Source organism: Cervus canadensis, chromosome 5 (genome assembly GCF_019320065.1).
Source record: "Cervus canadensis isolate Bull #8, Minnesota chromosome 5, ASM1932006v1, whole genome shotgun sequence".
NCBI classification, from domain to species: Eukaryota; Metazoa; Chordata; class Mammalia; order Artiodactyla; family Cervidae; genus Cervus; species Cervus canadensis.
In genome coordinates, this window is record NC_057390.1 from 15,888,562 (window position 1) to 15,914,364 (window position 25,803).

The 25,803-nt window shown below is 37.8% G+C and overlaps 2 pseudogenes; one reads left to right on the forward strand and one right to left on the reverse strand.

The window, feature by feature from the left end:
• Positions 1-909: 909 nt before the first annotated feature.
• LOC122442578 lies at positions 910-1,811 on the reverse strand (annotated as a pseudogene).
• An 18,908-nt stretch (positions 1,812-20,719) lies between these two features.
• Positions 20,720-21,644, forward strand: LOC122441619 (annotated as a pseudogene).
• The last annotated feature ends 4,159 nt before the right edge of the window (positions 21,645-25,803 follow it).

Below are 25,803 nucleotides of genomic sequence, written 5' to 3' on the forward strand. Positions count from 1 at the left end.
TGTTCTTTATTTAATTAACTCTTATTTATAAATCCCCTACCATTGACTACATGTACACATTTCTTTAAAGCTCACATAAATATGTCTTCCTTAATTTATACCTTCTATGCTATAACCATGATAAAGTAATATTTAAACATACTATTATAATTGGTATAATTCAAGAGAAAACTTAATAGATCCCTCAAAATAGAAGGAACCATTGTTTTTGTTTTTTTTTTTTTAACAGAAAGATTGTTAATATGAGGTCAACCCCAACAGTCAGAAACTCCCTAAGGAAAAAATAGTATAAAAGGGTGAATTTTCTCATAATGTTCTGTCACTTTTCTAGAACAATTAGGCAAATATACAAAACAAAAATTGAAATAGAACCTAAGAAAAAGAAGAGAGGTTTCCTAGATTAAACACTTTTTCTTTATAATATGTATATACTATTATTATTTAAACCTGGTGATTTATGCTGAAGTCAGTAAGAACAACCAAGTTGAAGGTCCATGATCAGACATTTGATCACAGTATCTAAGAAATAAACTCTTTGAGACAAAAATATGTCAGACTGTAGATAAAAGCATACAGTGTAATGTTAAACAGAGAAATCCAGAAGTCAATGCAAGGGAGGAAAACAGTAGATCAAAACCACAGCAATATTAGACAGACAAGAGAGGCAGAGACAGCAGTGAATAACTAAGACCATGATCTGACCTGACTGTGTTTACCTGATGCCGTCGGTTCTACAAATATTTGACTCAATACTAACTAGCATGTGTGGTCACATTGCCCGTTTTACTAAAGGAAATAATCTTCACACTCTGAGTTAAGATTATATTAACTACAAAATAAGAGAATATTATTGTCTATGAGCTTCTTTTAGATCAATCCAAACTATGAAGAAAACTTTGAAACTTCCATTCATCTTTTGTCATCTGAGACCAGCTTCTTTCTCCATAACATCCCCATAGCATTTTTCACTTTTGCATTCCTCAGGATATAAATCAGGGGGTTGATCAAAGGTGTTCCAAGTGTGTAAAACACAGCTATCATCTTGTCCATGGGGAAGGTGGTAGCCGGGCGAGTGTATATAAATATGCAAGGACCAAAGAACAAGGTGACCACAATGATGTGGGAGATGCAGGTGGAGAGGGCTTTCTTCCTCCCTTCAGCACTGTGGTTTCTCAGAGAATGCAAGATGATAGCATAGGAGAACATCAGCATGGCAAAACTCACTGTCCCCACTGTTGGACACCAAGAGGAGGTTGGTCACATAAGTGTCTGTACAGGCAAGTTGTAACAAAGACTGCAGGTCACATAAATAATGGTCAATCACATTGGGACCACAGAAAGGTAAACTCAGGGCCAGAAAAATCTGAGCTAAAGAATGCACAGTGGACCCCACCCAGGCCACAGGCACCAATACACCACAGACCTGATGACTCATGATGGTCGTGTAGCCCAGGGGCTTACAGATGGCCACATGGTGGTCAACAGCCATGAGGATGAGGATGAAGGTCTCCAGGCAGCCAAAAAATGGAATGAAAAAACTTGGACTATGTACTCACTGAAAGAGATAATGACCTTCTTCAAAAGGGAGTCAGCAATCATCCTAGGGTCTATGCATGTAGAGAAGCAGGCATCAGATAAAGATAAATGGAAAAGGAAGAAATACATTGGACTCCCAAGTGCCCTGCTGGTCTTGATGGTAGCAATAATCAGAAAGTTCCCCAACAAGGTCCCCAAATAGAAAATCAAGAAAGTGGCAAAAACCATTTCAATCCAAGCAGAATAAACTCAGTCACATTATTTTTCAACTGCATGATTTTATCAATGCAAAGAAGCGGTGAGTGTTAAATACTTTATCTGCAAAATATAGAAAATAATTCATGGTGTGATGTGTGATTTTTAGGAATATTTTAAGTGAGATAAATATTCTTCATCATGGACATTTTAGTTGTGGTTTCTTAACAAGACACGTCAACACTTAATTTGTAATGACAACTTCATGGGGTCATTATGAGTCCCTTGTAAGATTGTGAAAAGTAAACTTTTCTATAGCACTCTTCAAATACAGCCATTTGTGTATTTTACATGATTCTCATTAATTTTGCCTAATGAATATTAAGAAATACAGCTCCTTATATTAACTTAATTACTTTTCAAGTCCATTTAATCAGGGGGGAGGGATCATGCTTGGATAGTGTATCAGTTGGCATTTTGGATATATTTTACTGCCTTTGGAAGTTCATAATATAAGTGTAAAAATAACAGCCCAGTCTCACCCCCTAAAAATGTCTCCATATATCACTTTTATATATATCTCACTGTTTGTTATATTTGCTTATATAAATGTTTATTTTTACTAGTCTATAATGTGATCCACTCCATTGTGCATTCCATTCCATATGTGACAGCTTAAAAAGAGGAAGATAAAGCACTTATAATCTTTAAATATAATGTCCTTACTTTGAAACACCTTTATGATATTTACTACTTGACATACACTAATGGAGAGAAGTGAACGTTCTTCAGTGGAGAGAAGTGAATGTTCTTCAATGGTTGATAATATCACAAATATTTCCAGTTTTCTCTTTTCCCATTTCTGAAAACATCCTTCAAAAAATGCAAAGTTCCAGAGTTTACATGTGAATTACTAAGGGTATTCACTTAATAGTTTATATGTTTAAACTTCAAATGCTTTGCTTAAGCATTTCAGAACTGAGGTCCTTTGAAGAGATGTCAGCAGATAGTTCTTTTCAGGCCTAATCATGGTTGCAATCCCCAGTAGAATTTGTTTTATCTGGGTACCTTGAATCTCCACATTACTGTAATAGAACAAATATTCAGAAGAGAGGGGAACATATAATTTTAGTCAAGAGGAACAGTTGATAGTCAGTAACTGCCTATATTCAAATTGCTTTCTGTCTTTGCAAAATCAATCATTATTCAACTTTGAAACATCATTTCCTTCAATGAAGAGTTAGTATTTTTTCATGTGTGGAAAGAAATACTATCACTGACTTCACTTCATAGAACAAAATCTCTCCTCTAGGTTTTTATTGTTAATATGATGTTGAAAAGCACATCATTTGCAATTAAAAATATAAACTGAACATGACAGATTTAAATATAATTTGGAAAACTTACCCCGCTGTATCCATCCTCAGTTCCACCCATATCTTCAGTGCATCATCTTGAAAGCTGTGAGCCACCAAAGCACAAACTGATAAGCCAAATAGACAATGATCCTTATTTGTTATTTTTCTCCCCCTCAGTAAATTTTCTTCCCCTCAAAGTAGTTGAATCATGAATTATCTTCCTGAAAATCAAAAACTCCTGCTGGGAAAGTGTCAAGGTTATTTAATATTTCTGATTTTTAGAAAATAATCTCTTTAGGCCATGTAATCATTGGCAAAGATCTTAAATGGTTAGGGAACTAAGTCTTGATATTTCAGTCAGTGCAATAAACTCATCCTTTCCATATTCATTTGAATGTACTTGAAAATATGGTCTGTGATTGTGGCACTCTTTTGAGTATATGACTTTTGTCTTGTATGTTATTAATCTCTTTAAATTGTCCATTTCTAGAACACCCTTATTTATACATTAGGGCATACACTTGTAAGATAAATTAAGAATCATAAATACATGTGCTTTTTAACATTATAAATACGTGTGCGTGTTAGTCACTCAGTCATGTCTGACTCTTTGCAAGTCCACAGACTGACACCTCTCTCCATGGAATTTTCCAGTCAAGGATACTGGAGTGGGTTGCCATACCCTTCTCTAGAGGATCTTTCCAACCTAATGATCAAACCCAGGTCCCCTGCCTTGCGGGCAGATTCTTTACAATCTGAGCTACAAGGAAAGCCCATAAATACACATGATTAATCATTAATAATTGTGCAATAATTGTGATTTTTTTAATCAAATATTCAATCAATAGTGTATTCAGTAGTCTCCTTCCCTCCTTAACTGTAATTTTGTTTCTAGTTACTCTGTCTTAAAACTCAGGCCCCAACTGCTAAGAGTACCTATGGCTGATTCATGTTGAGGTTTGACAGACAACACCACAATTCTGTAAAGCAATTATCCTTCAATTTAAAAAAAGCAACAAAAAACTAATTTTAAAAAAAGTAATCTCTTATGAAAGCCATCAGTGATTGCTTTGGGATGAAGGAAATTCTCCAGTTCTTTAAGAGCTTCTTTTATAGCTTTCCTTATGCTATCACATATTATGCTTAAAATCAAAACTGTGCAAGCTTCCTTTAGCTTCTTTCATAGAAGGAGAATTTTTTAAGTCTTCAGGATTTTGCTGTCCCCAGATTCAAACCCAATGCATTGTACAATGTACATGCTTAATAAGTATTTTTAAGCTGAACCTTCTTAGTTACTTCTTGTAATAATCATTTGATTGTTTTAGTACTATTCTGATTAAAAACACATTCACATTATCAATTTACTGTGGCCATCTGTGTAGTATGTATGGTATGGTGAACAGGTAAATGTGCTCCCAATTTATATGTTTGAAAAAACAAAATTAGATAAATTTCAAATAATTTAATCAGCTCCACAACCTGGAGTAGAACATGTTGTACACAGAACAGCACCACTTGGCCATGTAAGATTTTAGGACTTTGGCATGCCTAAGATGATACTTGTGATTTTTCTACAATTTTTACATGAATCCTTGGCCCTCCAAGAATGCAAGGACAGCCTTGATATTCTTCCTATCCTTCTAACATTGATGGGCATTTTTCTATATGTCTCTCTGTATGACCATAGGTCGACTTTTCCCAGAAGTCAGATTCTCAAACGTATCTGACACAAAAATGTGTTGTAATAATCTAGAGACAAAACTGCACTGATAAAACAGCATTCAGTTCAGTTCAGTTCAGTCGCTCAATCGTGTCGGACTCTTTGCGACCCCATGAATTGCAGCACGCCAGGCCTCCCTGTCCATCACCAACTCCCAGAGTTTACTCAAACTCATGTCCATTGAGTCGGTCGTGCCATCCAGCCATCTCATCCTCTGTCATCCCCTTCTCCACCTGTCCCCAATCACCCCCAGCATCAGGGTCTTTTCCAATGAGTCAACTCTTCACATGAGGTGGCCAAAGTATTGGAGTTTCAGCTTCAGTGTCAGTCCTTCCAATGAACACTCAGGACTGGCTTCCTTTAGGATGGACTGGTTGGATCTCCTTGCAGTCCAAGGGACTCTCAAGAGTCTTCTCCAACACCACAGTTCAAAAGCATCAATTTTTCATTGCTCAGCTTTCTTCACAGTCCAACTCTCACATCCATACATGACCACTGGAAAAACCATAGCCTTGACCAGATGGACCTTTGTTGGCAAATTTACCTTCTACTAACTACTGCACATACTTTAAATTTTCAAACAAGTTTAGCCAGTTTTAGAGTGGTTAAAATTCTCAGAACGGTAATAAAGAGAGAGTATGCTGAGCTGGGAGCTAAAAGAGATGAGCTGAAAGAAAATCGCACAGAAAAGGTGATGAACAAAAGAGAGTGAAACACAAGGTGTCATGTTGATCCTTCTACCTGACAGGGTTATGTGTGCTTAATCGTTCAATCATGTCTGATTCTTTGTGACCCTGTGGACTGTAGCCTGCCAGGCTCCTTTGTCCACAAGGATTCTTCAGACAAGAATATTGGAGTAAGTTGCCATGCCCCCCTCCAGGGGATCTTCCCAAACCAGGATTCGAACCCAGGTCTCCCACATTGCAGGAAGATTCTTCACAGTCTGAGCCACCAGGGAAGCCCTTCTATTTGACAAATCTGTTTTATTGCAGAAGCCACAGTGAAAACGTTGGTTTCCTTAGGACTCTCTTAAATTATTCCACCCTCCCTGATTTGTTTATCTTTCACTTTTATCTTTAGGAAAATCTCTACATTCATTTAATTTCTAGGAAAAATGTACCTTTCTCTGTGGGAAGGTGAACAGATCTACCCAAGGTTCTTTATCCCTCAAAAGCCTAAATTAGAGAAAGATAGCAATTTCCCTCCCACATATATGGCATATTACCCTTCACCTTCATTATGCAGTTCTTAACCTCCATTTTGTTATGTTTCCTCTGAACTTTCCATCAGGTGTAGTTATCCGCTGTTTCAAAGTAAATCCAAATGCATGTCAACTACAAGTTATATTCTTAAAATATCATTTTAGAAACATGCAAAGAGTAATACTTTTCATCTGTGATATATAGCTTTCTATTTAAAGCTGTCTCCTGGATGTGGAGAAGTTGGATTCTCCAAGAAGTTTATGCCACAGTTATTATCTGTATTAGTTTCTACATCCTTCTTAAGGGGAAAAAGACTTATGGAAATATATTTTTTAATTTGCTAAATTATTCTGCATGATGCCTCTCTCATTACAATCATGTGAGTAGTCTGTCATTTACCTGTTAGAATCCTCTAAATTAGCATCAAGGCTTTCCATCCCTTTTTGAAAACAGCCGTCTCATGGAATGCCGAAAAAAATAGTGCATTCTAAAGGGAATATTTTAAGACATAATTATGTGAGATATTAGCATCACAGAGAGTAGTATTCCCTAAAGTTTCCCTTTCTTTGCTCATCAGGAACATCCCCAATGTTGTGAGAAGTTTAAGTTTTGGGTTGTCCTCTTAGCCAGTAGAAGAGTAAATTGCCCCTCCTTATACTCAGGAACCAAGTATGGAAAAGGGTTTGAAGGCATTAGGTACCTCAGGCTGACCAAAGGTACTAGGGAAAAAGAGGAAAATTCAAATGGTTGGCAGGGAGGTTGACAGAGGAGAGGAAGAAAAAAGAAAAAAAAAAAAAAAAAACATTAACTTTGGTGAAAAAAAAAAAAAAAAAAGAAAGAAAGAAAAAGTGGATCACCAAGAAGCTACTCTGCTCCACCCAGTGCTTTAGGGTGCCCCTTTGTTCTTATTCTCTATCTCTTACAAACTATGTTTAATTACAATCTAGGGAAGGCACCATGGTGCTTGAAACAAGCACCATGTATTCTGTGTGCTAAAGCCTTCCTTCACCTGGAAACCACAGATTTGTAGCAAGTATTCTGAGGATGGAAATGTATATGAGCACTGAGAAGAAATCTTTTTTTTTTTTTTTTCTAATTCATTTCCATTTGTTTTGCTAACTAATAAAGAGACACTTATTAAGGAAAATATCTTATTAAAATAATTTTTCTTCATTACTGAGAAAAGTCACTGTCTTTTTTTCCTAATAGAATTGCCGAAGATGTAGACTGGGAACTCCTGCCTAATTTTACTATAACAGAGACAGCCTGATTAAAAATGAAGTCAACAAAAAAGGAAGCAGAACCAATCAATAGAAGATACCCATTTTTATAATAAGTTTTCAACTGTAAAATTCATTCATTTTAAAACAATTTTATCATCTTTCATTTATTGCTTGTTTGCGCATGTACACCAGCTCAGGTGTGTCCACTCAGACATGTCCGATTCTTTGCAATTCCCATTGACTCTAGCCTTCCAGGCTCTTCCATCCATGGAATGTTCCAAGCAAGAATACTGGAGTGGGTTGCCATTTCCTACTCCATACTGCTTTTTTGCATTTATGTAAATAGTGAAATGAATCCTAGTAAACTTACTACCATCTCAAGAACTAAAATATTACCCATAATTAAACATTTTAAACACTTTCCTATCTGCTGCCCACCTCTTCTTAAAAGTAAGAAGTATTTTAATTTTGTCCTAAAAAATAAAATACTTTTATCAATATATTTTTTTCCCTGACTTTGAATTTTACAGAACTTTACATCCTTTATGCAGACTTCTTGGAATTGCTTTTCCTTTTTTCATCCAACAATACTATATTTTATTTTGGTTGTTGAATTTAGTTGTAAATTCATTTCCACTGGCATATCATACTCCGTTGTGGGGTTATTTCAAAATGTGTTTATTCAATACCCAGTCCATAGATATTTGACTGACTACTATGAACAGTAATTATGAACTTAAAAATATGTTTCCTGGGAGTGCAATTAATAGGTTTCAGGATATGCCAGTATTCAGATTTACAAACTAATATAAATTTCAGTAAGGAGGGAGGAGATGCAATATAGTTGTGTGCCAAAAAAGAAGACAAATAGGATATCTGTTGACAGAGCTAAAAACTTTCACATGATTAACGCAGAATTAAATAGAAGTATGTTCTCTTTTTTTATGTTGTTGTTTTAATTAGGAACATGGATAAAATTAAAATCCTCAAAACAACCTGAGTTGTTCATAGTTTTCAATGTCAGTTTAAAACTGTCAATTCTTAACCTCTTTTTCCTTGTCATTTATAAGATAATTTTTTCAATGCTAACATGATCCAGAGTCCTGTGAAGGAAAGGTAATTTCTTTGAGGCAGAAAGACTTTTTCTTGTTTACTAAACATTATTAAAAATATGTGATCTATATGATTAGATTAGAGGTTTATGATTATGTTTCTATTAATAAAAAACATATTTATAAAAACATTTCCATATTACTGCATGCTTACATCAGTTAAAGACACATTTTAGAATTTAGGAGAAGAGGCATTATAATGAAGGATCTTAGAATATTGCATAATATCATAACTTTTTGTTCAACTGAATATGGCCTGAATTCAAAACCCTAGTCAAGTAGAATAATAAATTCTGCTGTTTAAATGATGAAGAGATGTATCATATTTACTTTCCCATTGATTTGTTAAAGAGCTTTATAAATAGATTAACTTCCAGGACCTTGAATGCTAAGTAAATCTAGTACCTAGTACCATAAAATGGCAAACACTGTCTGCAAGTACTTTAAACTATGACAGGTTCCTTACATTAAGTGAAGGACTCAAAAAAATATATTACCTTTATTCTATCTCAAAATTTAGAAATTCAATATAAATTGGTGGAGATAGATGAAATGAATAGGTGAATAGATGAAACGCAGAGGATTTTCAGAGCAGTGAACACACTCTGTATGTACCATACTATTGATATAATGATGGACACATATCATTATACTTTTCTCCAAATTCATGAAATATACAAGAACAAGAGAGAACCCTAAGGTAAACTATGAACTTTGGATTATTAGGTGTCAATGTAAGTTCATCATCTGTAACAAATTTGGAACAAATCAACTCTAGGAGAAGCTGATAGTGGGAGATACTACATATGTGTAAGGGTAGGGGTATATGAGAAATCTGTACATTCCTTTCAATTAAACTGTGAACCTAAAACTGTTCTTTAAAAAAAAAAAAAAAACCCTTTATTAAAATTTAATTCAATGTGTTTACTCCCTGATGTAGAGACTTCTACAAGAAAATGCCAGGTGTTTCTCTAGAGTGCAATTTCTTGGAGCCATGAGCTGCCTTGAGGCAAGGACTATGACATATTCTTCAGATCAGCCTTACTTAAAGATGCCTTGGGACTCCAGTTCCGGCCTTTGGCTCATGAAGCAGCGCAGGAAAAAGTGCATTCTCTGAGGTATAGGGCAAACCGTGGTCACTGCCCCCTTCCAATGCAGTCTCTGGTGTCCATGGATGATGCAATGCTTTAATTAGTCAGAACACTTGGTGTCAAAACGCTACCCACACTAATAGGCACTTTGGTCTATCAACTCCCTAGTGACAACTTCTTTTATCAACCAGTGGCTTCTTGACAAGAAGCTTTAGACTTAATCCTACTATCGAGCCACTGAAAATGGCTCTTATTAGCAGGCTGCAATTCCCCCAACATAATAAAATGTTCTCTCAAGACATGACATCAGCCTTCTTGAATGGTGCCTCTGTCTCTAGTGCCCCGCGCAGTCAGGAATGGAGACCGAGGCCCGTTTCCTTTATCCCCATCTGTAAGTTCATGCCAACTCTCTGCTTTTACCCAGAGCGTCTTCCTAAGATCACTCTTCTCCCACTTCTTGTCACTCAGAGCATGGGCATAGGGCCATCGTCACATTCAAGACTGTGTGTCCCTTTGTGAAGTTTTCTTTGTTTATACACATGGCACCTAAGGATACCTTTTCAATGTATAGCCAATCATTTCTCAAATTTGAGTATTTTTCAAAAGACTGTTGGATAGGTAAGTTCTGAAGTTCAGTTTCATGCACGGTCTTCAGCCAAAAATTTCTGTTAACTTAGAATTCAGCATTTGAGAGGTGGAAGAGCTAAGCGCCTACATTAGTGTCATTTGTGACCTCTCTGCCCTCTGGGATATGACTGTGTAATTTACTGTCACGTACAATCTCCTAGTGATGCGGTCATAGCTCAGTCACAGGATTCAGATTCATTGCCAATACACACATGTGTGTGTGCTCAGTCCCTCAGTCATCTCTGACTCTTTCTGGCTCCATGGACGCTAGTCCACCAGACTCCTCTGTCCACGGAATTCTCCAGCAAAAATACTAGAGTGGGTTGCCATGTCCTACCTCAGGGATTTTCCTGACCCAGGGATCAAAACCATGTCTCTTTTGTCTCCTTCATAAGCAGGCAGGTTATTTATTTCTGTGCTCCCAGGAAGCCCCAAGATAACGTATTTACTCTCAAATATTGGTGAACATTTTAGGTGTGACCAGGAGACAATATATCCTTATTCATTTCATTTTTTTTTCACATCAGTTTCTTGCTGCAAATTAATTAGCAAAATTACCCGATAGGACATTCACAATTCTGTGATATTTAATTGGGTGTGTGTGCATGCTGAAAAAGCTGAAGTTGAATGGTTTTATGAAGATCTAAAAGATCATTTAGAACTAACACCAAAAGAAGATGTCCTTTTCATCATAGGGGACCAGAATGCAAAAGTAGGAAGTCAAGAAACACCTGGAGTAACAGGCAAATTTGGCCTTGGAGTACAGAACGAAGCAGGGCAAAGGCTAACAGAGTTCTGCCAAGAAAATGCACTGATCATAGCAAACAACATTTTCCAACAACACAAGAGAAGACTCTACACATGGACATCACCGAAATCATATTGATTATATTCTTTTCAGCCAAAGATGGAGATGCACTATACAGTCAGCAAAAACAAGACCGACAGCTGACTGTGGCTCAGATCATGAACTCCTTGTTGCCAAATTCAGACTTCAACTGAAGAAAGAAGGGAAAACCACTAGACCATTCAGGTATGACCTAAATCAAATCCCTAATGATTATACAGTGGAAGTGAGAAATAGATTTAAGGGACTAGATTTGATAGACAGACTGCCTGATAAACTATGGACGGAAGTTCGTGACATTGTACAGGAGACAGGGAGCAAGATCATACCCAAGAAAAAGAAATGCAGAAAAGCACAATGGCTGTCAGAGAGGACCTTACAAATAGCTATGAAAAGAAGAGACGTGAAAGGCAAAGGAGAAAAGGAAAGATATACCCATTTGAATGTAGAGTTCCAAAGAATAGCAAGGAGAGAAAAGAAAGCCTTCCTCAGTGATCAATGCAAAAAAATAGAGGACAACAATAGAGTGGGAAAGACTACAGATCTCTTCAAGAAAATTAGAGATACCAAGGGAACATTTCATGTAAACATGGGCTCAATAAAGGACAGAGATGGTATGGACCTAACAGAAGCTGAAGATACTAAGAAGAGGTGGCAGGAATACACAGAAGAACTCTACAAAAAAGGATCTTCATGACCCACATAATCACGATGGTGTGATCACTCACCTAGAGCCAGACATCCTGGAATGTGAAGTCAAGGGGGCTTAGGAAGCATCATTACAAACAAAGCTAGGGGAGGTGATGGAATTCCAGTTGAGGTATTAATATCAAATCTTGAAAGATGATGCTGTGAAAGTGCTGCACTCAATATGCCAGCAAATTTGGAAAATTCAGCAGTGGCCACAGGACTGGAAAAGGTCAGATTTCATACCAATCCCAAAGAAAGGCAATCCCAAAGAATGCTCAAACCACCGCAAAATTGTACTCATCTCACATGCTAACAAAGTACTGCTCAAAATTCTCCAAGCCAGGCTTCAATAATACATGAACTGTGAACTTCCAGATGTTCAAGCTGGTTTTAGAAAAGGCAGAGGAACCAGAAATCAAACTGGCAACATCCACTGAATCACTAAAAAAGCAAGACAGTTCCAGAAAAACATCTATTTCTGCTTTATTGACTATGCCAATTTGACTGTGTGGATCACACTAAACTGTGGAAAATTCTGAAAGAGATGGGAATATCAGACCACCTGACCTGACTCTTGAGAACTCTTTACACAGGTCAGAAAGCAACAGTTAGAACTGGACATGAAACAATAGACTGGTTCCAAATAGGAAAAGGAGTATGTCAAGGCTGTATATTGTCACCCTGATCATTTAACATCTATGAAGTGTACATCATGAGAAACACTGGGCTGAATAAAGCAAAAACTGGAATCAAGATTGCTGGGAGAAATATCATTAACTCAGATATGCAGATGACATCACCATTATGGCAGAAAGTGAAGAACTTAAGAGCCTCTTGATGAATGTGAAAGAGGAGAATGAAAAAGTTGGCTTAAAGCTCAACATTCAGAAAACTAAGATCATGGCATCCAGTCCCATCACTTCATTGGAAATAGATGGGGAAACAGTGGAAACAGTGCCTGACTTTACTTTCTTGGGCTCCAAAATCACTGCAGATGGTGACTGCAGCCATGAAATAAAAAGACACTTACTCCTTGGAAGGAAAGTTATGATCAACCTAGATAGCATATTAAAAAGCAGAGACATTACTTTGCCAACAAAGGTCCGTCTAGTCAAGGCTATGGTTTTTCCAGTAGTCATGTATGGATGTGACAGTTGGACTATAAGGAAAGTTGAGCACCGAAGAGTTTATGCTTTTGAACTGTGGTGCTGGAGAAGACTCTTGAGAGTCCCTTGGACTGCAAGGAGATCCAACCAGTCCATCCTAAAGGAAATCAGTCCTGGGTGTTCATTGGTAGGACTGATGTTGAAGCTGAAACTCCAATATTTTGGCGACCTGATGCAAAGAGCTGACTCATTTCAAAAGACCCTGATGATTGAAGGCATGAGGAGAAGGGGATGACAGATGATGAAATGGTTAGATGGCATCACCAACTCAATGGACATGAGTTTGGGTAAACTCTGGGAGTTGGTGATGGACAGGGAGGCCTGGTGTGCTGCAGTTCATGGGGTCGCAAGCAGTCGGACACAACTGAGTGACTGAAATGAACGGATATTGAAGTTGAAACTCCAGTACTTTGGCTACCTGATGCAAAGAGCTGACTCATTTGAAAAGACCCTGATGATGAGAAAGATGGAAGGTGGGAGGAGAAGGGGCTAACAGAGAATGAGATGGTTGGATGGCATCACCGACTCAATGGACATGAGTACAAGTAAGCTCCAGGAGTTGGTGATGAACAGGGAGGCCTGGCGTGCTACATTCCATGGGGTCTCAAAGAGTTGGACATGACTGAGTGACTGAACTGAACTGAATAAAGCAAATTATGGGATTATAAAAGCAAATCATGGCTCAGTTAGTAAGGAATCCACCTGCAATGCAGGAGATCTGAGTTTGATCCCTGGGTTGGGAAGATCCTCTGGAGAAGGGAATGGCTACCCACTCCAGTATCATGGCCTGGAGAATTCCATAAATAGAGGAGCCTTGTAGGCTACAGTCCATGGTTACTTGGCTTTTGGGGATCCTTGGTGGCTCAAATAGTAAAGAATCTGCCTGCTTCTGCCTGCCAATGTAGGAGACCCCAGTTTGATCCCTGGGTCAGGAAGATTCCCTGGAGAAGGAAATGGCAACCCACTCCAGTATTCTTGCCTGGGGAATTCCATGAAAAGAGGATCCTGGCATCTTTCAGTCCATGGGTCTCAAAGAATCTTACATGACTGAGCAACGAACACACACGTCAGGACATAAGAAAATATTTAAATGGTATTGTTAGGTAGTTAGAATAGAAAAAGGAGTCCAAACTAGCTGTGGCTAAAAGACAAAGAAAAGAAAAAGCCTGTAAAAATAGAACAAAGGAAGGTCCGAGGACCAGAGTGAGAGCATCAGGTGAAGCAAGCAGCCCTCCTGGCTAGCCCAGTTTACATAGGGCAGGCTCAGGCACAAAAGCAAAACCATAAAAAGAGGAGCCAAATTTGAGCTTCTGGCTTCTCATCTCTTCTCTTCACGTCTTTTGAGTTGCCCTGTCCCCACTCCTTGAGGATGTATTTTCCTTTGCTTGCCAAATAAAACTGAACTGTAACACAGAGCTGTAACACTGGTCCATCCATCACTTCAAGTCTTTGCTGTGGCAAGACAGAACCGAAGAAATTACAAATTCCCCTGATAGTATCAAGCTAATGAATGGGAGTCTGCAAGAAATCTAGAGCTCAGTGGAGGAGTTGCTAAAATAATTATGATTGAGAAATAAACAGGAAAAAAAATGGCAACTGCAAATTAAGAAGTATCTATTGGAAATCTAGGAGGTAATGTAAGTCAGTTTGAATATCTCAGAGTAGAGAATCTTAATACTTAGGAATTATTTTAAAGAACCAAGTCTTGCTTTCCACTTTTGTTGTGAAACTGCTCAAGGATATCAATTTAATACCATCAAATAAAAGACAAAGCCGGTTCCAAAAGGAGAGCGGAAAATGCATGCTAACATGCATATGACTCTGCTAGAGATGATATCATGAGTGTCCATTCTGTAACTGAGATGACAGTGCAGGAACAAATGATTGAATATTTAATGCTGTGATCTATATTTCTGCCTGCACAGCTGCTTGCCGATTGGCTCCAGTGATGTCCTTGCCCCAGGGAACACCTTTTATTAAGGTAGGTGGGTGGAAATTCACTGAATTAGGGATTAACACCACCATCAGAGGAGAATCAGCCTCAAGCGGTCAGCTAGAACAAGGTAAGTCTGTTCCATGTCACAGCTGCTCAAACTGGCACTGAATTCTTATAGTCCAGGCTCGTCTCCCCAAGGTGAACCGTACATTCACAATATAATCTCTAAGAAGCTGAAAGAGAAATGTTTCTACTTTGACCTCAGACTACACTCAACTGGGATGCAAACAAGGATCTAAATGATTTGGTAACCACTGTACTTGAGCGACTTTTAGCAATCATCTCTAATTAGAGAGAATGTAAATCCTTTGGTAAACCAGAAGTGGAGAAGGAAATGGCAACCCGCTCCAGTATTCTTGCCTGGAAAATCAAAAAAGTTTATTTCTTCATTAAGAACATAAATATTTAAGATTTCTCTTTTAAATTTCTCTTTGAAAGCAATAAAAATTTTAATTCTGCAAATTTAACCAAGAAGTAATAAATGGATGATGTTTACTTCATTTATATCCCAGACAGCTTTTCTTCATTGTGAAAAAAAAAAAAAGGAAAGAAAAACAACAACAACAACAACATCAATTTGGAATAATTTCTCTTGGTTCTTGAACTCCCTAAAGTTACCTCTTGTGAATGAACCTTGGTTGGTAAGATCTTAGGTTAGATCTCAGATGACCTTATAATTTTTATTTATAGAATTTTCTTTTTTTGACCAACTCTTATAACTAAGTTCTAAGAAGCATCTTTATTACTTATGTATGTCATATGTAGAGTTTTAGTTATTTCACAGAAATATAGCATAGAAATTACTTTCAACATATGGCAATCATTAATTAAATGAATTACAGTGAACAAGTAGCTAGAGTACGTATATTATTCACACTCAATATCTCTTTTCTTTATCTGTAATCAATATTTATTCTCCAGCTTAGGAACTTCAGTTTTAACTTGAGTTAGAATAAGTTATTTTGCTTGATCTGCTTTTGTATCCTTTTAAGCAAACTTAAAAATTAAATGAATATCTCTCTTATAAATGAAAATTGCTAAACAAACTAAAACATGGATTTCAAAAAACAGCACTAGTGAGTAGCAAGAAGGAAGTGGGTAATTACTGAGAAATAGTTACTAGGAATTTATTTGAGGTCCTTTACTCCAATTTCACTTTCTCTGCTTCTCCCTCCCTCCTCTGCCCCCTTTCTATTTCTCCTCTCTTTCTCCATATGACTTTGCATCTGTATCTCTCACTCTCTTTCCATTTTCTTTTTTCTTTCTTCTTTTCCCCACAGTCCAAGACTTTTCTCTCTTACTCTTGGCTTCTACTGTCTGTTCAGGGAAAAAAAAAAAAAGTACTACCTTTTTTTCTTAAAATGCATTATATTTAGTCAATAATGTGTTGAATTCATAGCTTTAAGAATGAGAATAATTTTAATATCTCTCTATGTCAAAACATAAGTACTGCATTTAGTTGTAAGTAGACCTACATATAGGAATGACCATAGGGATAGTGATGCTGGTGGTTTAGTGATGTTAATGGGGGCAACTTAGGAGAACCCTGGGTAAACACAAATAAACTATTGTAGACTTTAATTTTGTAAATAACAATATTATTGTCACTTTCATTCTGAAAATGTCTGCTGGAGTTAGTTGCACTCTACTAGCTAGTCCTTAGTTTTATGAGAAGAGAAAGGAGCTAGGAAGATATTTGTATGAAGAGACTGTTTTGAATTCCTTAAGTGATAAATCTAATTGAGTTGAATACTCACAGAGTTCTATAAGCTATGAATGCACTGAATACATATAAAATTGAAAAAGCAAGTGCAAGCGCCAGAACCATCTAGGTAGTGAGGTGTTCCCTGGAGAATGTATATATTCATATACCAAACAGAATTGAGAAAAAAAGCTAAGCCACAGTGTCAGGTTTCCTGGAATTTAAATTTAAGCCATACTACTCACTAAGTCTGAGACCTCAAGGAAGTTACAAGGTCTATAAATAATAAATGCTAATTATTATTATTACAGTTATTAGAAACAGGTATATTTAGGAATTGACAAAGTAATTCTCACTCATTTATCTATGAAACTGGTTTAAATGTTTGTTGAAAGTTTTTCTGAATTATTTTCTAACATACAATGTATTCTCATAGGATATAAGTTGTAGAAATAAAAAAGCTCTCTGATATAATATTGTTGAGAAAAAACATTTTGAAAGAATATATGAGTATCTATTCGGTTTAAAATGTTTATACTCTTTGATTCTGCAATTCCATTATAAACATGTTTCTTTCTTGTAGAAACAGCATATACATTACATGTAATCACAAGAAGACTTAATTGCACTTTTGTTAAAATAGCAGAAAATTGAAATAAGGTAAATATTCCTATTCTGACATGGAGTGGTATCAATGATAATTTTTCTCATTAAAATGTAAAGTACAGTGTATACGTGTACCTACTGTATAATTATATTGTTTAGCTGCATGTATAAATATGCAAATTCAACATTTCTAAATACAAATGTACACGTTAAAGAGTAAATCTCTAAAATAGTTATATGGGCTTCCCTGGTGGCTCAGTGGTAAAGAACCTGCCTGCCAAGCAAGAGATGCAGATTCAATCCTTGGGTCAGGAAGATACCCTGGACAAGGAGATGGCAACCCACTCCAGTATTCTTGCCTGGGAAATTCCATGGACAAAAGAGCCTGGGGGGCTACAGTCCACGGGATTGCAAAAGGGCTGGACACGACTTAGAAACTAAACAACAAAAAAAATAGTCACCTAGCTAAAAAGTGCTGCAGAAATAAACTTTTGAACTGGTGTGTGTCAGCCAAGACCCTTGATCTCTCTTTTATTTTTACAATGTCTCTTCACTCTACCTTTGGGCCTTGGTCCACATTGTTCCCTTTGTTGGAAACAGACCTACCCGTCCTGTCTCTTAGCCATGGTCTAGCTTTGAGGCTTACAATTTCTTTGATATTTTATTTTCTTTCATGTATTACCTTCACAATGATTCTTAATTTAATGATTTTTTAAATTTATCAACCCTGCCTTTATGTAAATAAATGAATCACATCTGACAAACTTTCAAAATATTTGCTGTCAACTTAAATAATTAAGGAAAAGTGAGGGAAGTAGACTGGCAAAGAAAAAAAAGAGCATTAATTTAAACTTTCCCTGTCTTTATTTTACCTCCTTACTGACCCACTGTGAAAGGAAATATCAGGAAGGTAATGGGTTGTGTGATGCAACCCTGGACAGGAAGGTCAAGGTACTCTAATTCTTGGTTTTGGCTGAACCATATCCAGGAATACAAATGTAGACAGTCAGGACACAGCATCGTTGTGCCTGGTGACAGAGAAATATCGCCAGACTCTCACGGCAGAGTTGCTCTCAAACCCAGAGATGAGCTGGCACCAGCATGCCCTGCGCTCCATGGCTCACTGCAGCTTCCTTCCAGAAGATAAAATGCCTTGGAAACGTATCAGGTAGGGCACCCGATAAAGGTTGGTAAAAAGGAAACGGATAAAGGCAGTAAGCAAAGTGGTCAGGAAAAAAAAGTGTGAGCCATGCTTTCCAAAGTTTTTCTGTACGTATTACCTCCTTGGACCTTCTCAACTTCTCTGTAATGCAGGAAGTGAGTATGGGGGCTGGGAATTATAGGAGTCAATAGTAGGATTTTGGATTAATCATATGTCTGCCAAGAAACTGCAAGGAAGTTAACACAGGTTCTCTAAGGCTCAGTTGCTACTTCAGAAAATCCACACAATTAAAATGCTTACATCATTTGGTTGTTTGTGATGACTGAGAAACACCAAAACAGAAGCTTTGCACATTTCCCTCAGGTAGTAAGAAATACATATACAACATCTATAGTTTCTTGTTTACTAATTGCACTGGTGCAGAAATTGAGGCTTGAGGAAGCTGAGGTTGTGTACAAAGCCGTAAATGGACTGGCAGTGACTTAGAGTGATTAATACATTTGCTGTGTCTGGACCCAGTGATATTCCCTGTAAACAGAAAGGCAGATATGAAAAACAAAATGATGTGAGTCTGGCAGGAAGTGGATGAGATGACAGTGAAATAAATAAAGTGATGAAACAAGGAGCACTGAATAAAGAAGGGAGCGGTGCTGATGACAGGAGCTGAATGTCAGGTAGGAGTCACTCTGGTCATAGGACAAAAGGGGTACTAGATACTATTTAGAGCAGGGGCTTCTTTTTTTCCTTTTTTTTTTTTTTTTTAATCAAGAAACAAATCACCTCTCTAAGGAAATCTTGCCGAGAGGCATAGTCAATGAACACGATTAAGGGTGACTGTTTGTATATGAAGAGGACAGTTTCCCTCCCATCGCCTCTCATGAGTGGACCATCCTTACACTGAAAATGAGGATACTGAGGCTAGAGGTGCCAGCAACGTGCTCAAGTGATAGGCTAGATCAGTGACACAGCATGGGACAAAACACACCTCCTTTCCTGACTCCTGAGCCAGGGCTCCTTATGATTCACAAGGGTGCTCTCAAGAAAGATCTCAGCTCTTGGACAGGGAGGGAGAGGATGAGATTAAGGAGTGTATAAAATGGGACTTCCGTAGTCTCCTGTGGATGCTTTGCATTTTCTGTAATGGGTAGGGGTGGAGCTGGTGGTGGTGTACAGCCAGAGTGACCTTTCATCATTTGCCAAGAATTATAGTCCAAATGTCAATTTGGAGTTGTGCTGCTTGCAAAATTCCTAAAATAAGGCAGCCAGCTTCCCTGAAAATTCCCAATAATAGGAAGCATATTTTCATTGCAACTTTTTTCCCTAGGTTGCAACAACTCTCCTGAAATACCACATAAATCTGTTCTCTTTTCAAGTAGTGGAAACAGTGGTTAAGAATTTGAGCTGTGTGATCAAAATGCCCGCTTCATAGCATGTGGGTTATATAATCTTATGCAAAAGATTTAACATTGCAACATTTCTATTTATCTTCTTTAAAATGGGAATAGTAATGGTACGTAGTTCATATGGTATCATATGAGGTTTAAATGAGGCAATGTGTATCTTGGCACCTTGCCCAGCAGCATAGTCAGTGTACCTAAAAACTAATTATTGAATTATCCCTAATGCATTCTAGAATCCTTAACTCCATTTAGGGAACAGAGAAAACTGAAAGGAATGACTAGGACTGATTCAAGTTTCAGTGGATTATATTGTGGCTTGGGTCTTTGCTGGATCGTCATGCTTTGTGATCTTCATTAATGAGCAACATATTATTCAGAGATTATCATTTTAGATGTATTTCATTAATTTAACATTTATAAGTAAGGCATTGAATTACTAAAGAATCATCATAACATTTGAAAAGAGTAAAGAAAGAAGAAGCTACTTCATTTTTATTTGGAGATAAAACAGGATTAGACAGTATATGGTAATATACTTAGCACAACGATTGGTAAATGATAAAATCACAACGTAATGACCAGAGGAGAAGTATTGGTATTTGAGGGCACTGATTCTGGAGTCAGAAAATATGGTCCACATTCTGGCTTCACCACTCACTTGCTGTACTACCTTGGCTCTGTTGCCTCAAGTCTGTGAGAATCAGTTCCCTCATCTGTAAGAGAGTCAGTTATGGTGCTATTCTAGTGCAAGGAGTGGGTAGGTGCTATAATCAACAATAACAGTAAAAGGGAGAAATGCATTTCACGTGGAAATACCATTTAAAAAGAGAAGGGAAAAACCTGGGGAGAACCAAGCACTAAAGAAGTATCTCTCTTTTAAGCTCTTTATTTAGCAGGTTATTAACAGTTAAATGATGAATAATGAAAAAAAAAAGACACAAAAAAACAAAACAGACAAACAAAAAAGCCCATAAGCTCCCTGAGATCCTGGAAATACTTGAAGTCAAGTAATCACTAGTCATAAATCATGTGCTGCTTTTTCAGGTCTTCTAACTCTTAGCTGGAGCTCATATCAGCAGCTGACACATGGGAAATCAAAACAAAATGATGGAATTCATTCTTTTGGGCATTACGCGGTATCCAGAGCAGCGGAGAATACTCTCTGCTGTTTCTAATCATGTATGTGTCCACCATTTTGGGAAACCTCCTCATTGCGGTAACCATGGTTATGAGTCAGAGTCTGAGATCACCCATGTATTTTTCCTTACCTCCTTGTCCCTTTTGGATGTCACTTTCTCTTCTGTCATTGCCCCCAAGTTGATTGTGGACGCCCTCTCTGAGAGCACTACCATCTCCCTGGAAGGCTGCATGGCCCAGCTCTTTGCTGAGCACTTCTTCGGTGGAGTGGGCATCATCCTCCTCACCGTGATGGCCTATGACCGCTCCGTGGCCATCTGTAAGCCTCTTCACTGTGTGACCATCATGAGACCTCAGGCCTGCTGCCTGTTGCTGGGAGGGGCCTGGGTGGGGGATTTCTCCATGCCATACTACAGCTTCTCTTCATGTATCAAATTTCCTTCTGTGGTCCCAATACAATAGACCACTTTACATGTGATTTGTTCCCACTGTTGAAACTGAACTGCATGGGCACCCACACCCTGGGTCTGTTAGTCATCCTCAACAGTGGAGTGATGTGTGTGGCCATCTTCCTCATCCTCATCACTTCCTATGTGGTCGTCCTCTGCTCCCTGAAGTCCTGCAGCTCCGAAGGGCAGCGTAAAGCCCTCTCCACCTGTGGCTCCCACCTCACTGTGGTCATCATGTCTTTTGTGCCTTATATGTTTTTGTACGTTAAGCCTGTGGCCACCTACCCCATAGGCAAGGTGATGGCCATGTCTGATTCCATCATCACACCCATGTTAAAGCCCTTGATCTACACCCTGGGGAATATGGAGGTGAAAATGCCATCAGAAAACTGTGGATGAAACAGGGGAGTTTGGTTGGCAAGTGACTTTCATGCTCAGAATGTCGTGTGTTTCTGTTAAAGAGAACTCTGTTCTTTCAGAAATGTGGGGGTAATAAAACTATCCATTCTCCACTAACAACCAGAGAGATTTCTTAAAAATATAAATCTGAATTTTTATTTATAGTGTTTGCAATTTAAAGATTATGGTACTCTTATTGCTTTCTATTATTCTTTAGCTTCCCATTGCCTTCCTATTTTTTCACTTTTCCTATTTATTTTTTAATTATAATCACATGATGTCTCAGAAAATATCTCAGTAGCTTAAATCAAAATGTAAATAAATGCAATTATTTTAAAAGAAATAATAGAAAGGGGAATTGATGGAAAAGTTCATTCCAACAAAATTGTCAAATTTCTTGCTATTATTCCTATTTTTATTTTTAATTCATTTTCATTAACATAATTCCAAATGGATTTTGATAGTTCTATCACAAAGCTGGAAAACAAACTATCATTATCAGAACATCATTATCAGAACAAACTTCAGTAATGAGACAATATAGCCATCTCTCAGCAGAACTACTTCCAGATAGGAATGTTTTCTGATGGATTATTTTTTTGTGAAAAAAATGAACTTTTTATAACCAAAGTTTAGTATCAAATTTAGATGTTTTTCTAGGACTCATTCTTAGTGACCCCCTGACTTTTGAAAGTGCAGTGTATGCAGTTTTAAAATCTTAATGAACCATTTCATTTATTGTTTATCGATTATTTAGAATCTCCTTGCCTTGTACTAGAATTTTCTGGTTAATCTTTCTACTTCCTCTAAATCTCCAATCACATCTTGAGTCCCTCACCCGACCCCTCAGTGTACATCAGACATCCTGAGATTTGTCATTTGTCTTCAGGATTTCCCTGGCGGCTCAGACGGTAAAGCATCTGGTACAATGCGAGAGACCTGGGTTCAATCCCTGAGTCAGGAAGATCCTCTGGAGAAGAAAATGGCAACCCACTCCAGTACCCTTGACTGGAAAATCCCATGAGCAGAGGAGCCTGGTAGGCTACAGTCCATGGGGTCTCAAAGAGTGTGACACCACTGAGTGATTTCACTCACTTATTAGATTTATGAAACAGTTTGCTTCTCTCTCTGTCAAAACAAACCTTCATCTTACTTAGGTGACTACTTCTCTCCAACTTCTGGTACTAGATGGAGTGTCATTACTTTCGAGAGCCTTCCTCTGTGACTCTATTCAATGGTTCTTATATTCTCACCATTATTCTCTAGGTCAATGTTTTCCTTTTCTTAGTAACAAGGACCAAAAGCAAGTTTCTTTTGTATCATTATCCTCTATTACTTTCCATGCGGGTCTAAACTGGACAAGTCTCCAAGAAGGGATTTTTTAATTTTTTTTTTTACTTTTTTATTTATTTTTGACTGTGCTGGGTTTTCTTTGCCTTATGCGTTTTTCTCTAGCAGCGGCAAGCAGGGGCTACTTGCTAGTTCCTGTGCGTGGGCTTCCCATTGTGGTGACTTCTTTTGTTGCACAGCATGGGGCCTAGAGCTTGTGGGCTTCAATAGATTCGGTTCACAGGCTCTAGAGCACAGGCTCAATAGTTGTGGTACCCGGGCTTGGTTGCTCTGTGGCACGTGTGACCTTCTTAGATCAGGAACCCGTGTCTCCTGCATTGGTAGGTGAATTCTTTACCGCTGAGATGCTAAGGAAGTGCAGAAGGGGTTTTTAGGGGTTTCAGTCCTTCCCACTGGTTCAATTTTCAATAAATATCTGTTGGATGAATACAAAACACAAGAGCCTATATTTTTCAAATAGCCCAATTCAGATGGTTGAGGCATAAAAAGAAATAAACACTAAAAAGTAACTGAAACAAAAAGGCAGAAAGTGAACATGATAATAGAGTTAATGGAAATGGAAGGCTGTGATTATTTCATGGAAGGTACTTCATATTGGGCAGTCAGAAAAGGATTCTATTAGCACATGTCTTTTAAACTGATTAGAATTCTGTTGTTACCTTAGAAAAAAGCTATGAGCTGTATTAATATTTTAATACCAATGAGCTGAGTAGTTACAAAAATGATCAGAAGAAAACAGTCATGTGAGGATTGGTGAGCTGAAGATTCTAGAGAGAGAAAACTCTAATTCAAGAAATATCATGGTGTTTTTGAGGAAATGTAAAATAACAGAGTGAGTGGAACATAGTGATCCAGGCAGAGAGAGGCCAGAAGCAAGATCAAAAATGTATGAGGGACTCAGATCATATATGCCATGCTGACACCTCTGAGGTTTTATTCAAGCATGGGTAAATAATTTCCCCAGTATATTAAATTTGAGTAAACAACAAGAAAAAAGAATGAAAGTTATATTTGGATTATGTCTTGTTTACTTAAGATGACACCACCCTAATGGGAGGAATAAAGAGGAACAAAAGAGCCTCTTGTTGAAAGTGAAAGAGGAGTGAAAAAGCTCTCTTAACACTCAACATTGAAAAAAAGATCATGGCATCTGGTCCCGTCACTTCATGGAAAATAGATGGAGAGAAAATGGAAACAGTGACAGACTATTTTCTTGGGCTCCAAAATCACTGCAGATGGTGACTGTAGTCATGAAATTAAAAGATGCTTGTTCCTTGGAAGGAAAGTTATGATAAATCTAGAGAGTGTATTAAAAATCAGAGATGTCACTTTGACAACAAAGGTATGTGTAATCAAATCTATGGTTTATCTTGTAGTCATGTGTGGATGTTAGAGTTGGACCATAAAGATTGAGTGCCAAAAACTTGATGCTTCTGAACTGTGGTGTTGGAGAAAACTCTTGAGCGTTCCTGGGACAGCAAAGAGATCAAACCAGTCAACCCTAAAGGAAATCAGTCCTGAATATTCATTGGAAGGACTGATGCTGAAGCTGAAGCTCCAATACTTTGACCACCTGATGCAAGAGCTGACTCATTGGAAAAGACCCTGATGCGGGGAAAAATTGAGGGCAGGAAGAGAAGGGGGTGATAGAGGATGAGATGGTTGAATGGCATCATCAACTCAATGGGCATGAGTTAGAGTGACTTCTGGGAGATAGTAAAGAAAAAGGAAGCCTGACATGGGGTTAACAGAGAGTCAGACAGGACTGAGCAATTGGACAATAACAACTTAAGAACCAGTAACACCTAATGTAATCCTTAGAGGACCAGGGGTGTCCCTAGGAGCTCAGCTGGTAAGGAATCTGCCTGCAGTGCAGGAGACCCCAGTTCAATTCCTGGGTTGGGAAGATCCCCTGGAGAAGGAATAGGCTACCCACTTCAGTATTTTCTTGGGCATCCCTGGTGGCCCAGCTGGTAAGGAATCAGCCTGCAGTGCAGGAGACCTGGCTTCAATCCTTAGGTTGAGGAGGTCCCCTGGAGGAGGGCATGGCAACCCACTCCAGTATTCTTGCTTAAAAATACCCATGGACCAAGGAGCCTGGAGTCCATGGAGTCGCAAAGAATCAGACATGACTGAACAACTAAGCACAGCACAGCATAGGAGCAAATGGAAGTGCTTTAAAAACAGAACTTTAGACATAAAATTAGGAAAATGGGGAGTGTTTATTTGGAGGGAGTGTATAACAAGTTTACAGCTTGTGAATATGATATTAAAGGCTCTGACAGATGTCCTTTTTGGTCTTAAATATTTTTCTTTTCCTGTCACTACTTTTTATATTAGAGCTATTGGGGATCTTAGGTGCAACATAATAACATTTTGTCTTCATTTGACAGAAATGCTTCCCTTAAAGCAATACTTAAATACTTGAGTATTAAATGATACTTAAATATCACAAAATAATACTCTTGGTGCCAATTTGAATTGGAATTGTAAGCTCAGGTTCTAAAATAGCATGACAGTACTTTATCATGAGATTATATATTGGTTGTGGTAGTGGGAGTGGTGAGTGAACACTATTTATATATTAAGCTATCTTCAAATACACATTTTTTGAATAACCTCATATAAAATAAAAGATCCAATTTTGAGAAGCACTAAGCTTTCAATTTCAGATTCTTCCCAGAATCCTAAAACTTGAGTTTTCAGATGTTTTGGGGAAGCAAAAGAACAAAATGCTTCTTTCCTGTACACAAATAAATATAACAGTGAAAACTTAATGATATGGGAATAGCCTGAAACTTCACTATTTCCTGCAAAAGTTCTTATTCCCAAAAG